General features: G+C 38.9%; 1 long non-coding RNA gene across 3 annotated transcripts; it reads left to right on the forward strand.

Moving 5' to 3' along the window:
* The first annotated feature begins 1,277 nt into the window (after nucleotides 1–1,277).
* Nucleotides 1,278–13,161, forward strand: LOC114039577. Of its 3 annotated transcripts, none has more exons than XR_003568689.1 (3): nucleotides 1,278–1,308; nucleotides 11,503–11,628; nucleotides 12,205–13,161. It is a non-coding gene; the product is annotated as an uncharacterized LOC114039577 (long non-coding RNA). The 3 variants fall into 3 exon arrangements; XR_003568687.1 differs by lacking the exon at nucleotides 1,278–1,308 and adding an exon at nucleotides 1,337–1,434; XR_003568688.1 differs by lacking the exon at nucleotides 1,278–1,308 and adding an exon at nucleotides 1,481–1,568.
* The last annotated feature ends 974 nt before the right edge of the window (nucleotides 13,162–14,135 follow it).

Raw genomic sequence — 14,135 nt, forward strand, 5'->3', positions numbered from 1 at the left:
AGGGGAGGAGACTGATGCAGAACATGAAAGGAGGAGGGTGTCGGAGGAGCTGAGCAAGCTTAGGGAAATGGAGGCCATTGACATTCAGGGCTCAGAGCACAGCTTAGGGAGGAAGATGAGTCAGGGGTGCAGAGGAAGGAAGGCTTGGGATCTGGAAGAGGATGACTTCGAAGGAGCAGAGCTAACCCAGGAAGCTGGACAAAGGCCTGGGGACACAGCAGTCTTGGAAAGGGAAGGATGATGGTGTCAGGAGAGCCAAGAGAGCTTAGGCAAGGGAGGGAGGATGAAGGCAGGGAGACAAGGATGGGGTTTGGGGGTTCACGGAGGAAGGAGTGGGATAGAGAGGGAAGAACACTGATGTTAGAGTCAGAAGACCTGGACTTGTTCTGCTGCTGGTGGAAAGACTGCTGGGAAGGACCCTCAGACTGAATCCCAGATCTGCTACTTCCTGCCTGTGTGACCTTGGGCTAGGGGAATATGACTTCTCTGGGCCTCAGTTTCCTCATGCATAAAATGAGGAGGTTGCATCCTTAAGATCATTTTCAGCTCTAGGAGAAGCATCATCATAAAAGGCAGGAGTGGGAAGTATTGCTGCAGAATAACAGGAAATCTGGCTTTGAGTACAAAATGAAACAGGGTGGAGACTTACTAGGGTTTTGCCAAGATAATGAGGAAACTGAGGCTCAGAGAGGCTAAGTAACTTGTTCAACGGCTCACGTGTAGTAATAGCAGAATCAAGATTAGAACCCAGTTCCTTTAACTCTAATCCAAGGTGCTTCCCACTCCCCTCTACGCCCGTGACGTCATCTTTCAGTCTTTATTCTGAGCACCCAACGTCATCCCTTCCAATTTCCAAGATCTACTCTGTGCCCCTAACATTACTCTTCCTCTCTGCCCCAGGGCGGGGGTACGGTGAGTGGGGGAGAGGAGGGCTCTGAGCCCCTGACGTCATCCCCTTCCAGTTCCCCAACCTCGCTAGGCTGCCCTGACGTCAATCTCGTCCCCTTCGTAGACGTCGTTCGGCTCCCCTGACGCCATCCTCCTCCCTAGAGTGCCCTCGCTCTGCGCCCCCCACTGCGGTCTCCTCGCGTCCTCAGAGGTGACTTACTTCTCCTGATGTCATCCTCCCCCCAAGTCTGAACCCCAGGCTCTTGTCCCTGACGTCAATCCCCGCCCCTTCCTCGGGCTGGCTTAGCCCCGACCCCCGTTCCGCCTCTCCCAGCCTGCTCCGCCCCTCTCCTTTCCCCAGCCCGCCTCCTCCCGTGATGCCCCGCGGTCGCCCAGGCAACGCGTGTTTCCGGCCTGGAGGTCAGTCTGCGGCCTTAGATGGGGTGTTGGGGGCTCGTGGTACTCCTGTTCGGCACGGCCATGCCCACGATCGAGAGGCCACTTCTCCTTCGCTCCTGACTCTGACCCCGAGGCTCCCAAAGGGAGGTGCGGCCTGCCCTGAGGCCCAGCCAGCTCATGGGCCCCTGCTGACAGCTACACTTATTAAGCGCCAGCTGTGTGCACCCAGAGCGCTCTGTGTGTGAGGAGACTGGTGCTGAGGAGGAACTGAGGCCCAGGGGGTGAGACCCCAGCTTGCAGATACAGCAGCTGATGCCAGAGCATCTATTAAGCCCCAGCAGTGTGCAGAGGGAGGCAGTGAGACCTCAGCTCACAGATCTAGCAACCAGAGCATCTGTTAAGTCCCTGCTGCATGCCAAACTCTCAAGCAGCAAGCCTGTGTGCCAAGCCCTGCCAGTGCTAGAGATAACAAAAACCAAAGTGATTCTTAATTGTTGTAATAATAGCTACCACTGAGGTTGCCTTTTAAGGTTTGCAGATCATTTTACATGCGTTAACTCATTTAGACCTATGAGAGAAGTACTGCTGTTATGCCCATTTTACACATAAGGAAACTGAGGCAAACAGGGATTAAGTGACTTGTCCACAGCTACTAAGTATCTGAGGTAGGATTTGAATTCAGGTCTTCCTGACTCTAGCTAGGTCTCTTTTGGAATAATTCCAAATTGCTCTCCAAAATGGTTGGATCAATTCACAGTTCCACAAACAATGTATTAGCGTCCTAATTTTTCCACATCCCCTCCAACATGTGTTGCTTTCCCCTTCTCTCATTTTAGCCAATCTGATAGGTGTAGGATGATATCTCAAAGTTGTTTTAATTTGCATTTCTCTAATCCATAATGATTTAGAGCATTTTTTTCCTATGAGTATATATAGTTTTGATTTCTTCATCAAAGAACTGCGTGTTCATATCCTTTGACTATTTATCATTTGGGGAATAACTCATATTCTTATAAAGTTCTCTATATATTTGAGACATGAGACTTTTATCTGACAAACTCTATAAAAAATTTTTCCCAATTTTCTGCTTTCTTTCTAATCTTGACTACATTGGTTTTATTTGTACAAACCTTTTTTAATTTAATATGATCAAAATTATCCATTTTATGCCACACAATGCTTACTATCCCTTGTTTATTCATAAATTCTTCTCCTATCCATAAGTCTGATAAGTAATATGATCCATGTTCTAATTTTCTTGTGACATTTCCTTTTATATCTGTATTATGTATCCATTTTGACCTTATCTTGGTAAATGTGTAAGATATTGGTCTATGCTCAGTTTCTCCCAGATATCTTTCCAGTTTTCTCCAAAATTTTTTACCAAATAATGATCTTTACACTTGTCAAACACAAGGTTACTATAATCATTTGCTACTGTGTATTATATATCTACTCAGTTCCATTGATCTACTTTTCTATTTCTCAGCCAGCACCAGATAGTTTTGATAATTACAACCTTACAATATAGTTTAAGATCTGGTACTGCTAAACCTCCTTCCTTTACTTTTTTTTTTCATTAATTCCTTTTATATTCTTGACCCTTTCTTCTTCCAAATGAATTTTGTTATTTTTTCCTAAGTTAGTAAAATAATTTTTTGGTAATCTAATTGGGATTGCATTGAATAAACAGTTTAGGTAAAATTGTCATTTGTATTATATTGGCTCTACCTACCCAAGAACAATTATTTTTCTCCAATTACTTAAATCTGGCTTTATTTGAATAAAAATGTTATAATTATATTCATGTAGTTTCTGGGTTTGTTTTTGCAAGTTCACTCCCAGGTATTTTATACTATCTACAATTATTTTAAATGGGGTATCTCTTACTATCTCTGCTTACAGGGTTTTGTTGGTGATATATAGAAATGCTGGTGATTTATGTGGGGTTATTTTATATCCTGCTACTTTGCTAAAATTGTTAATTTTTCAACTTAATTAAAACAATAATTAATGAAAATATGAAATAATTAAAATAATTTTTTCAACTAACTTTTTAGGTGAATCTTTAGGATTTTCCAAGCATACAATTATATTTTGTGTAAAAAGAGATAGTTTTATTTCCTCATTGCCCATTCTGATTCCTTCAATTTCTTTTTCTTCTCTTATTGTTAATTGCTCACATTTTTAATACAATGTTGAAAAATATTGGTGACAAAGGGCATCCTTGTTTCACTCCTGATCTTACTGGGAAGGCTTCTAGCTTATCCTCATTATAAATACTGCTTGCTGATCATTTTAGGTAGATGCTTTTTACCATTTTAAGGAAAAATCCATTTATACCTATGCTTTCAAGTATTTTTAATGAGAATGAATGTTGTATTTTATGAACAGCTTTTTCTGAATCTATTGACATAATCATATGATTTGTTACGTTTATTATTGATATAATCAATTCTATTAATAATTTTCCTTATGTTAAACCATCCCTGCATTCCTGGTATAAATTCCACTTACAATCTTTGGAACATATTGTTGTAGTCTCCTAGTTAATATTTTATTTAGGATTTTTGCATCTATATTCATCAGTGAAATTGGTCTATAATCTTCTGTTTTTGCTCTTCCTGGTTTAGGTATCAGCACCATATTTGTTTCATAAAAGGAGTTTGGTAGAACTCCCTTTCCTATTATTCCAGACAATTTATTTAATATTGGAATTAGTTGATCTTTAAATGTTTGGTAAAATTCACTTGTAAATGTGTCTGGTCCTGATGGTTTTTTTTCTTAGGAAGCTTATTTATGGCCTGTTCATCTTTTTCTAAAATAGCTTTATTTAGATGTTCTATTTCCTCTTCTGTTAATCTAGCCAGTTTATATTTTGGTAAATATTATTCCATTTCACTTAAATTGTTAAATTTATTGGCATATAATTAGACAAAATAACTCTTTATAATTGCTTTGATTTCATCTTCATTAGTGGTATATTCACCCTTTTCATTTTTAATAATAGTGACTTGGTTTTCTTCTCTCTTTTTTAAAAATCATATGAACCAATGGTTTAACTGTTGGCTTTTTTCAAAAAACACACCTAATTTTATTAATTCAACAGTTTTCTCACACTCAATTTTATTAATCTCACCTTTAACTTTTAGGATTTCCAGTTTGGTATTTAATTGGGGATTTTTAATTTATTTTTTTTTTTTAGTTTTTTTAATTGTATACCCAATTCATTAGCATGCTTTTTCTCTATTTTATTGATATAAGCATTTAGAGATATAAATTTTCCTCTGATTATTCTTTTTGCTGCATCCCATAGGTTTTGGTATGTTGTCTCACTATTGTCATCCCTTTTAAGAAAATTATTGTTTCTATGATTTGGTCTTTAACCCACTCATCCTTTAAGATTAGGTTGTTTAGTCTCCAATTAGTTTTTAATCTGTGTTTCCATGGTCCCTTATTGAATATATAATTTTTATTACATGTGATCTGAAAAGGATGCATTTAATATTCCTGCTTTTCTGCATTTAACTATATACTATTTTATGCTGTAATGGTCAGTTTTTGTCAAGGTGTCATGTATCACTGAAAAAAAGGCATGTTCCTTTCTGTTTCCAATCAGTTCTCTCCAGATATCTATCATATCTAGCTTATGTAAGATTCTATTCACCACCTTGACTTCTTTCTTACTTATTTTTGGTTAATCTAATTCTGAGAGGGGAAGGTTAAAGTCTCCCACTATTATAGTATTACCCTATATTTCCACCTGTAATTCATTTAACTTTTCCTTTAAAAGTTTAGGTGCTATAGCATTTGGTGCATATATATTTATTGTTGATATTACTCCATTGTCTATGGTAATTTTGTCATAATGAAGTTTCCCTGTTTATCTCTTTTAATTAAATCTATTTTAGCTTTAGCTTTGTCTGAGATCATGATTGCTATCCCTGCTTTTTTTTTTACATCAGCTGAAGCACCGCTTTAAAGAATCCCTCCCTTATCCTCTCCCCTTACCCTCCTATTCCTTAACCTTCCTACTGCTCCTTTTTCCTCTCCTCCCACCCTCCTACTTCTTGATCTACACACTGTTCTAAAAGTCCCTTCTTTATCCAGTCCCCTCCCTCTCCTATTTCCTAGTTCATTTGACGATGAAAGAACTGCCACAGTTGGGGTGTAGGGCTGATAGTGCCAGAACATTATTCTTATCAGAACTGAGTTAAAGAGGGAATAACATATACATTTAGAAGAGTGTAAAAATCCCTCCATTATTCAGAAAACAACAGTACAAAAAACCTGAAGTCTGAGACACCATCCCCCATACACTGGCACTAGAACCCGACTGTAATGTAAAGTTAACAGCCAAGAAAGAAGTCACTTAAAAAAAATTAAACACAAAAGAACTCAACCATAGATTAACTACTATGGTGATAGAGAAGATCTGGGTTCATACTTAGAAGAAGAAAATGACATTTAAAAAGCCACTTCTAGGGGCAGCTAGGTGGCGCGGTGGATAGAGCACTGGCCCTGAAGTCAGGAGGACCCGAGTTCAAATCTGACCTCAGACCAAACACTTAACACTTACTAGCTATGTGATCCTGGGCAAGTCACTTAACCCCTATTGCCTCACGAAAAAACAAAAAAAAAAAACAAAAACAAAAAAACAAACGAAGCTACAAAAAAAAAAAAAGAAAAGAAATAGGAGAGCAAAGGCACAGGATAAATATACAGTGGGAGAGGGTGATCTGTACCTAGTTTCATTCAGACTTCTTTCCAGTTTTCCCAACAGGTTTTTTTTTTTTAATAGTGAGTTCTTCCCACAATAGATTGGATCTTTTGAGTTTATCAAATACTAGGTTACTGTGCTCATTTGCTTCCGTATATTGTATACCTAATCTATTTAACTGATCAACCTATTTTTTAATCCAGTACCAAATTGTTTTGTTAATTCCAGCGTTGTAATATTGTTTGAGATCTTGTACTGTTAGTCTCCCTTCCTATTTTTCCCCTCATTGATTCCCTTTATATTCTTCACTTTTTGTTCCTCTGGATGAATTTTGTTATTTTTTTCTACCTCTATGAAGTAATTATTTGGTAGTATGATTGATAAGGCACTGAATATGTAAATTAACAATTAATATTCTTTGTTATTTAGATCTGTCTTTATTTGTGTGAAGAGTATTTTGTAATTGTGTTCATATAGTTCCCATGTGTGTCTTGGCAGGTTGACTTCCAAGTGTTTTATACTGTCCATAGTAATTTTAAATAGAATTTCTCTTTCCATCTCATCCTACTGGATTTTGTGGGCTAACATAAAGAAATATGGGATATTTGTGTGGATTTCTTTTATATCCTTCAACTTTGCTGAAGTTATTGTTTTCAATAGTTTTTTACTTGACTCTTTAGGGTTCTCTAGGTAAACTCTCACATCACGTGCAAGTAGTAATAATTTTCATTTCCTCATTGCCTATGCATTTTCCTTTAGTTTTTTTTATCTTATTACTATAATTAGCACTTCTAGTACAATATTGAATAGTAATGGTGATAGTGGACATCCTTGCTTCACTCCTGATCTTTTTGGAAGGGGTTCTAGCATATTCCCATTATAGATAATGCTTGCTCTTGCCTTTAGATATATACCACATCATTTTAAGGAAAGCTCCATTCATTCCTATGTTTTTTAGTGTTTTTGGTTTTTTTGTTAAACAGGAATGGGGGTTGTACTTTGCCAAACTTTTTCATCATCTATTAAAATAATATTTTTTTGTGTTTTGTTGATTTTGTAATTAATAGGATCAATTATGTTTATAGTTTTCCCAGTATTGATCCAGCTCTATGTTATTGGTATAAATCTAGCCTGGTCATAGTGTATGATTTTTGTGACATGTAGCAATGCTATACTCTCCTTGCTAATATTTAAAATTTTTGCATCAGTATTTAATAGGGAATTTGATCTATTTGGTCTATTGTTTTCTTAGTTTTAACTTTCGCTGGTTAGGTATCAAGACCATATTTGTGTCATTTTGTAAGATCCTTTTTAAAAACGGTTTATGTAGTATTGGAATTGTTTTTAAAATGTTTTGTAGAAATCACTTGTAAATCCATCTGATCCTGGGGTTTTTTACTTATGGAGTTCATTATGGCATGTTCAATTTCTTTTTCTAAGGAAGGGTCATTTAAATATTCTATCTCTGTTTCTTTTAATCTGGGCAATTTATATTTTTGTAAATATTCATCCATTTCTTTTAGATTATCAGTTTTATATGGATATAGTTGAGTAGAGTAGCTCCTAATAATTGTTTTTATTTTTTCTTCATTGGTTGTGTATTCAATTTTTTTCATTTTTTATACCAATAATTCAGCTGTCTTCATTCTTTCTTTTTAAAAGCAAATTAGCTAATGGCTTATTTTTCCCAAAAAATTAATTGCTACTATTACTTATTCAATTGGGTTTTTTTTTTCACTTTTTTCAATCTCTTGATTTTCAGGATTTCAATTCTGATATTTAATGGGGGGGGTTGGTGGTTTTCTAGTTTTTTCAGTTTCACATTCCTTATTGATCTATTCTTTCTCTTTGGATAAGAGTTTAGAGAGATACATTTTCCCCTAAATGCTGTTTTGGCTGCATCTTACAAATTTTGATGTGTTGTCCTGTTATTATCTTTAATAGAATTAGTGATTATTCCAATAATTTGTTCTTTTGCCAATCCATTTTCTAGTATTTAGTTTCTAACCAATTTTTAATATTTTCTTCAAAGGTCTTTTTTTATTATACTTTTTGTTGTATTGTGGCAGAAAAAGATGCATTCAGCATTTGTTTTTCTGAATTTGTAAGGTTTTTCAGCTCTAATACATAGTTAATTTTTGTGAAGGTGCCATGCACAGATGAGAAATGGATGCACTCTTTTCTGTTGCCTTTATTCCCCAAAGTTCTATTACATCTCTTTTCTAAAATTCTATTCGTCTATCTAATTTCTTTCTCATTTATTTTATGGTCATATTTATCATGACCTGAGGATAAATTGAGTTCCCTATTATAGTTGTATTGTCAATTTCTTCTTGAAACTTAATTTTTCCTTTAAGAATTTAGGTGCTATGCTGTTTGGAGCATATATGTTCAATACTGATATTAATTCACTGCTTGGGGTACCTCTTAGCAAAATGTAGTTTCCCTGTATCTGTTTTAATTAAATCTATATTTGCTTTTATTTTATCTGAGATCATGAAAGCTATCTCTGCCTTTTTCGCTTCAGCTGAAACATAACAGAGATGGTGCTCCAGTTCCTTATTTTAATTCTCTGTGTACCTTTCTTTTTCAAGTGTGTTTCTTGTAAACAACATATTGCTGGATTCTAGTTTCTAATCCAGTCTCATTTCTTCTTCCATTTTATTGGTGAGTTCATCTCATTCATGTTTACAGTGAAGACTGCTAACTGTATTATTTCTGTCCATCCTATTCTCATACTTTTCTCCTTGTCCCCTCATAAGAGTTTGGTTTGCTTCTGATTAATGCCTCCCTTAATCTGCTGTTAAGTCGTTTTTCAATCATGCCCAACTCTCCGTGACCCATTTGGGCTACTCTTGGCAGAGATACTGGAGTGCTTTGCCATTTCTTTCTCCAGCTCATTTTACAGATGAGGAACAAAGGCAAACAGGGTGAAGTGACATGCCTAGGGTCACCCCAGTAATAAGCATCTGAAGCCAGATGTGAACTTAGGATGAATCTTCCTGATTTCAAGGCCAGAAGAGCACTATACACTGTACCAACTAGCTACCAACCCTTCCTCTTATCTCTCTGTTCTTTTTTCCTTAACCCCTTTCCTTCCCACTTCCCAGTTAGGTTAAAATGGATTCTATACTCATTTGTGTATTATTATTCCCTGCTTGAACCAGTTCCAGTGACAGTGAAATTCAAGTGTAGCCTGCTCTCCCCAAATGTCTCCTCCATTGTTTAAATACTTCCTTGAACAAATTTTCCCCATTCTTTCTCTTCATTGTCCCCTTAGAAGGCAGAGCAGTTCTTGGAGGGCAGTTTTGATTTTTGTTTTCATTAAGATGTCTAGTGTGGCAGGTGGTGACTTCCTGCCTCACTCACCTGTATAGAAAAGACTTTGGATGGAGCTCTGAAGAAACAGAAACACTGATATATTTGAACAGCTGTCCTACTATTACTCTCCCTCCCTTGAAATTCATGACAGAATGGAGAGGGTTTTAGAGGAGATAGTGTGGTATTCTGAAAGGCACAGTGACCTGGGAATCAGGAAACCTGTTCTGGTTTCTGGTCCTTGGCTCTGCCTCTATGACCCTGGGCAAGTCCTTCTCCTCCCTGGGCCTCATTTCCCTTTTCTGGCAACTGAAGAGGTTGGACTAAACTTCTGAGGCTAATTTCTTCTGTCTCTGGCAGTCTATGATTTTTATAACCTCTAGACTGTTTCAAAGGGATCCAGAGGTCTCTATGGTCAGCATCATGACCTTCCTGCAGTCACAGGATGTAGAATTAGACTGAGCCCAACCCCTTCTCATTTTGCAGATGAGGAAGCTCCAGGTCATACACAAAACAAGTGGCTTTTCTTGTTCACCCCTAGCTCTTTGCCCAGTCTGGGACAGAGTAAGCCCTTACTACATTGTCTCTTGGCTGGCTGACTGATCCTTGGAGTCCTCTGATTCTAAAATCTGGTGTTCTACCCACTATGCTATGCTGTCAGCAACCAATCATATCAGCATCTTTAGGCTATAGATGCAACCCACACTGGGCACTTTTTATCCAAAATCCCCAATGAGTTTCATGGGATTGATAACTGTCTAGCCCCCCTGACTCCCTGTGATGCTTTCCCTGCCCACCTTTCTCCTTGTCTAAGCTGTAAGGAATGTGTGTGGGCCTCTGTCACCTGAGGCAAGTTCTCCATCTCTGCCTAAGAGGCCGATCTTGCTGGTCTCTCGTGCAGTTGTCTCATACAATTCAGTCTATTTACAGCAGGAGAACGTTGCCAGAAGAGCATTTGCCGGCTCAGACTGGAGCTCTCAGCATCCCCCTTGGAGATGGTGTTTGCTCAGGCCACTCTTCTGAGAAACAAGCAGTTTAGTCCTGAATCAGCGTGGCTACTTTGGTCAGTTGGGCAAATAAAAAACGAGGAGGGAAGTGCCCATAGTTCTTGCCCCCATGTCCAGCTGCCCCTTTGCAAGCTTCTGATGATCTGGCAGGTTCAAGGCTTTGCAGCTTTTCTTCCAAGAAGTATGGACCAGAGAACCTGAATCAGGGTGGATGTGTGGACTTTCCCTCCCATTGCTGCAGTAGGCCTTCTTGCTAGCTTGTGTGCTAATAAGCTTCTTAGGCACAAGTTCAACCCCAGGAGTGCCCCTGACCCTAGTGACCTCCAAGGCCCTGCTGTTGGGCACTGAAGGCAGGGGCCAGGGGCTGAAAGGCTTTCAGGTGCCATAGCTGCTTTGCCAGCCCTTTTCTCTTTCCCTCTCTGAGAGAAAGGAGATCCTGACGATGACAGCTTCTTCCTGAATTCCCACAGAAAAGCTCTTACCATTTTTTCAAGGGAAACGTGTGCCTGCTTTGATCCAAAAATACTTTGGAAATATGTCCAAGGTGATACACACATCACTTATTCTGTGCAGGAGCCTGCCTTTCTGTTGATACTACTGGCGTGGTCTTCACCAGCTCCTTCTGACATTATTGTCCCTAGTACCAAGCCAGAGAGGATTTTTCCCATTTCTAAGCCAGAGCAGCTAAGCTGTAGAAAATCTAAGTGAGTTGCCCTAAATTGCGAAGGAGACTAGTTATTGGTTGAGACACCAAGGTCATCCGTTGCATCCCCAGCCATCATTAATTGTCTTGACGCTGGCCTGCCACTGGACTGTAATGACTCTGGAAGAGAGAGTGAGGCTGACCACTTTGTGCAACTCTGTCTCACTTAAATTCAATTAATGAATGAATCAAAAGATAAAATAAAAAAAAGTTTAGCATTAGAGTGTAAGGGTATCTAAAAATTAATACCCTAGCTGTTAAGATATTTTTGGCACAAGGAATACTTGAAAGCAGAAATAGTACTTGTTAGACCATTTTATCCAAACTTTTAGGAAATTCTTTTGCTCAGAACATTACTGAAAAGATGAAATTGTTGTAAAAAAAAAGAAAAACTAAAGTTTGGATTTCATTCAGTATCAGAAATTGATTCCATGGAATAATGGAAGATTGTCGTTTTACTCTTCCAGGAGCCATGTTTGATCCCACTGGTCTATGATATAAGAGTGAAGTGGACTAAGTATGGTTCCTTAATGAATCCACAAGCCAAAATAGTCAATGTTGCAGTGCAAATGATTTCATCCGCATTTTCCAAGGTATGACTAATCTTTGTTTAAAGGTGGTTGCATGACACGTTTCAAAACACAAACATTATACATATTTGCCGAGATTGGAAAATGTTTCATGTGTATTTATTCCTCCTTGAGCATTCAAAAACAGTTTAGTTTATAATTTTTTAACCTTTTTTTGGGGGGGGAACAGTATTCATTAGTAACAGATTTTGTTCACAGTAAAACCTTTAAAAGACTTTAAAAGTAGATTTTTGTTTTTAATTTTTTTGAAAATTCATCTAGCAATGGAAATAGACCTAATGTTTTAGTCATTGAAACTTTCAGAAAAAATACTACCTTTCATCCTGTGTCTCAAAATGCTTTATTGGCTCATTTTATCTATATTTACCCATCAGTGGTTTTATTTTAATAATTTTACTAAGGAAATAAAAATTGTATTTCTCATCCAGATTCACATTGTGAGTCAATCAAGTTGGGGATGGGGGGTGAGGGGTAAGAGTACAGTCAAGAATAGAATGAAGTTTCCCGGTCTCTGCTAAACCCTGGCAACTAACACACAGGCTATTCAGGACTTGTGTACCTCTTCCTTTTTCCTCACAGACTGAGTTAGAACATGGAAGGACAGCACAGGTTTCTACTGTGGTTAGTTTCATTGATGTGTCTGCACCAGCAGAAGCCGGTTACAAGGCTCAGCCCACCATTGATGCCAAGCTGCCCTCCAATTTCTTCTTTCCATTTGTGTGACGTAAGTAGTTACTAAATTCAGGAAATCCTGGTGCTGCTGTCAAGGATTGTTAGCCCTGAGAATTGTGACTGTTGGGTTGATGATTCCCCATAACTCTGAGAGCCATGCCATTCCTCCATGCCTTTCTGCCTTTGACTTCTCCTAGAACATTCCTTACCTGAGATTTCTCTTGTTGCCTCTCCCTGGGCTTTTCTTGATTTTGGCAAAGGAGGAGGGCCAAGAAGCTCATGGGATTTCCAGTCCTTCAGGGGACCAGAGCTGTGCCTGCTCATCTGATGCAGTTCCTGTCTGTGTCTTTTCACAAATCCTACCAAGAGGAACTGCTCAACATGGTGTAGGATAGAGAGCTGGAAGACAGAGAGTCAGGAAGACCCAGATTCAAATGCTGGTCTCTGACCCATCCTGGCTGCATGGCCATGGTCCTGTCACTTCTCCTCTCAGGATCCCTAGACAGCAAGTGAGCGTTGATTGGCATCAAATGAGGCAGTTTCTTCATTTGAGTTCCTACAGTGGTGAAATCAGGTTTGGCTAAAACCCTCCAAATATTCCTTGAACACCAATGCAGCATTCAGGGAGGGAGACTTAGCTCTGCCTTGCCCAGACTACATTTGAAGGCTTGTCTTCAGTTTGGGGTACTCACTTTTAGGAAGGATGTTGACAAGCCAGTACATGAATATCTCATTGAGGCTGGTCAAGACATTGCAGGCCAGGGTGGGGTGGAGTGAGGTCTGGAAACCATTTTTTTGCTGTTGTTCAGTCATTTCAGTCGTGTCTGACTGTACCTGGCCCCATTTGGGGTTTTCTTGGCAGAGATACGGAAGTGTTTGCCCATTTCCTTCTCTAGCTCATTTTACAGATGAGGAAACAGAGGCAAAGAGGGTGAAGTGACTTGCTCAGAGTATCTGAGGCCAGATTTAAACTGATGAAAATGAATATTTCTGCCTCCAATCCCAGTGCTCTATCCACTATGCCTGAAAACCATGCCATACAACAATTGGTTGAAGGAAGTAGGGACATTGAGGCTGGAAAAAAGAAGACTTAGAGAGGTTGGAGGGGGAGGCACAGAAGGATAGCTGTCTTTAAATATCAGAGCGATTGTTTTGTAGAAGAGGGATGCAATTTATTCTGGCTCCAGAAGGCAAAGCTAGGAATGATGGGTGGAAGGTATAGAGGCAGTTTTGGCTCAGTATAAAGTTACTTAACAGTCAGGTGTCCACAAATGCAATGTCTCAGAATGTAGTTAGTTCCCCCCCTCAGTGGAGGGCTTTAAGCAAAGCCTGTATGACCAGCTGTCAAAGATGTTTCACAGCTAGGTGCTGGGCCAGGTGACCTCAGAGCTCCTATCTCCCTGGTTTTACTTCAGAATGAGGCAATAGTCAGGTCAGGGTCCTGCCCAGCCCTGCAACATTTAGCCTTCATATTCAAACAAAGCAAAAGGGGAAGAAAATTGACTCAGGATTGTGGGAAGGAATATATTTAGGACAACCTTTTTGTAGGTTTGTCTTAAATAGAGGCAGCTGGTGGTGCCTTGAATAACATGCTGGGCCAGGGCTCATGAGGACTTGAGTTCAGAAGTCTGGCCTAAAATACTTAATAGTTGTGTGACCCTGGGCAAGTCATTTAACCTCTGTTTGCCTCAGTTTCTTCAGCAATAAAATAAAGATAATAATAGTACCTTCCTCCCAGGGTAATAAATGAGGTACTATTTTAAAATTGCTTAGCAGAATGCCATATAAATGCTACTTCTCTTTATTCTTTAAATCCAACCCCTTAATTCACCCTCTGT

This window comes from Vombatus ursinus, unplaced genomic scaffold (assembly GCF_900497805.2).
Source record: "Vombatus ursinus unplaced genomic scaffold, bare-nosed wombat genome assembly UNPS02012122.1, whole genome shotgun sequence".
Taxonomy (NCBI): Eukaryota; Metazoa; Chordata; class Mammalia; order Diprotodontia; family Vombatidae; genus Vombatus; species Vombatus ursinus.